The following is a 2,848-nucleotide window of genomic DNA, read 5'->3' on the forward strand; positions in this document are numbered from 1 at the left end:
CCTCCTACCAGTCTGGATGTGGCTGCTGCTTTAATTCCATAGTTGTAGGACTTCCATTCAGCTTGATTTCAGGCGGTTTTGAATGATGGTTGTTCTGTAGTTTAGTTGTAACTTTGACGTGGTTGTGGGAGGACGCGATACTGCGCTTACCTTGACCGGAAGTCACCGGATTCATTGATTTATATTCTTAATAGTTTTTCTCTAAAAGGCAGAGGGAATGGAACAGTGCTAGAGTTGGCATCGGTAAAGAAATAGGAGTCACTCAGAGCAAGGCGAGGGGACACCGCTGTTCTGGGGTCAGCGGCCTGGCCTGCTGTGCTCAGAACATGGTGATGCTGTAGCCTAAGAATTTTCTTCTTTCTAGTGTGAACATTACAATCTGCTTCTCATTTTCTCAAATCTGGTTATTTCTCTCTATGGCCTCATCATTCATCCATGTCTGACCCTACTCCCTCTGGCTGCTGCTTGACGCTGTCCTTCTCACCTCCGCTGAATTAGTGAGCACTGGTCCGACCTGGTTACTCCTCTGCTTAAAATGCTTCAGTAAGTGTGTCTTGTTTAAAAAATGTTCACACACTTTATTTTGGTACTCAAGGAGGGCCACTCTCTATTTCCAATCTACTAATGCAAGTCTGTTTCCCAGGCCTTTTGTTTTATTTTTGTATTAGGTTTCAACCTGAATGTATTTTTTTCAGTCTATTCTTTATGCCAGTGATTGCTTGACAAGCTTTTTAAAAAAACATGTATATTCTTGGGTCTTGGAACAGACTTACGGAATCTTAACCTTGAAGTAGGGGTGTGGCTAGCAGTTTCCTTTTCTTAGGGGATTGTGAGACTGTTGTGGCGCGAGAGAACCGAGAGACCACCAGAGGCAAATTAAAATCAAGTAGAGAGCAAAGCTGGTCGGCAACTGATCCCGAGTTCTTGGAGACCAGCCCTAGGGCCTCCAAATGTTGTGGTGTGACAGTCAAAGAAAGACCACTAGAGAACTGAAGTCCACATAAGAGCCGTTTATTAGCTGGCCGGCACCTGATTCCGAACAGTCCTGTGACAGGGTCTTTGGAATCAGCTCCGATATTACATGCCTTTTATACCTTACAGAAAATAGAATCTTCTTGATATAATGCCCAGGGCCACAGCAATGCTGTATAGAATTAATTTGCCTTATGGATAGCAGGAACACCCATAAACACCCAGGTGCACCCAGGAACACCCAGGTATTTAAAGGTACATTGGGTCACACTTAGCCCCGAGCTGCACAAACATAGTGCAAGCCTGATTCCCTGAGATTGTGTGGGAGGTCGAGTCTCTGACTCAAGACCTCCAGGCTCTGTGGACTCTGTTAGACACGTAGCCGGCTACCTACAATTTCTTGGTTCAGGGAGTGTTCCAATTTACTGAGGTTATTTTGACTAACCAGGTTCCGCTAGAGGGCATACTGTGACTTTCCCAATCATCAATTATGGAGCAGCACAATAATTTACCAGTCATCAACTATGGGGTTATAAACATGCCAGCACAATACAGATTATTAATGGACCACATTATGAAGAACATAGTTTTATGGCTTTTTGTTCATGCTGTTCCTTCTTTCTGGAAGACTGCAGTAATCTGAGTTGACCACCCTTTAAAGCCTAGTTGACAAATCTAATCTGTCCCTAATTGCCTAAGTTTAGGGTCACTCTAAGTGTGAACTGTTAGAGCATTCCTCTCATGCATCATATCCTGCCTTTGCTGTTTTGTCCATCAGAGTTTCTAAGTTTTTTGAAGCCAGGGACCTTGCTTAGACTTCTATTTATTGCCTGTAAGATGAAGGGCAGGCTGTTATACATAGTAGGTATTCAGTGAATATTTTTTATTTATTTTTTTATTTTACAAGGGGAGAGAGCGAATGCAGTCCCCACTACCACAAACCATGCAGTGAGTTCCCCACCTTTGGGGAGATCGCAGGGGTCAGCACATCCGGAGTACAATGGACAAGCCTCGCCCTGGGGAACCACCTTCCTGATCACGGCATCTCCCCTGCCAGGTAAGTGTTCAGTGAATATTTTATTCACAAAGAAAAATAATACAATCCACTGATATTATTAAATTTGGATGTAAAATATAAATCAGTGAAATAGATTTCCCTAATACCAATCTCCACTGCACATTACTAATTTATGTATTCATATTTAGTCAACTGTAATTACAAGTTCATAATTATACCTTTAAACAAATTTATTGAGCTACATTGAAATTCAAATCTATAGACACGGGTGGGAGGGGGAACTTATCTTTATGTGTATTTTTATTATAAACATAAAAATCTTAGAATCTCATTTTATTGGTTGAAAAAATTGTTATACTCAAAGTTGGTTAGCAAAAAGAAATGCGAAGTTTAAAAACTTTTTTAGACAGTTTCTCCAAGAAATCTTACGTTTTGGGACTTCAGCCTGATTGATTAAAATATTTTTAAAGGCTTATAAAATTCATATTTCTTACTGCTTTTAGTTTAATTTTAGCAGCTTAGGTATATAAAAATGGTTTTTCTTTCCTCCTGAAGGGGGACACAGAACTTGAAACACATTTGCCTTTCAGGCAATTCCCTTTTCTTTAAAGTGTAAATACCACCTCTGCTACTGAACAAAGTGTAAAATGTAACCAGCTACAAGCCTCATTTTTTTATTTCCATGCCTTTGAATCTACATCAAAATTGCCATACATCTGCTACCAGTGTGCCACAGAATGTACTTTTATTAACATTCTATCTTCTAAGGAAAATACATAAAACTTTTTCTATGGTCATGAATGTTTTTACTCCAAATTGTCCCTGGGTCCTTGGATGTCCATGAGGCTATAGAATTAG

General features: G+C 40.3%; 1 non-coding gene across 1 annotated transcript; it reads right to left on the reverse strand.

Moving 5' to 3' along the window:
• Window positions 1-1,877: 1,877 nt before the first annotated feature.
• On the reverse strand, window positions 1,878-2,037 carry LOC118643049. Its single transcript, XR_004961936.1, has one exon. It is a non-coding gene; the product is annotated as a U1 spliceosomal RNA (small nuclear RNA).
• Between the last annotated feature and the right edge of the window lie 811 nt (window positions 2,038-2,848).

This window comes from Molossus molossus, unplaced genomic scaffold (assembly GCF_014108415.1).
Source record: "Molossus molossus isolate mMolMol1 unplaced genomic scaffold, mMolMol1.p scaffold_m16_p_3, whole genome shotgun sequence".
Taxonomy (NCBI): domain Eukaryota; kingdom Metazoa; phylum Chordata; class Mammalia; order Chiroptera; family Molossidae; genus Molossus; species Molossus molossus.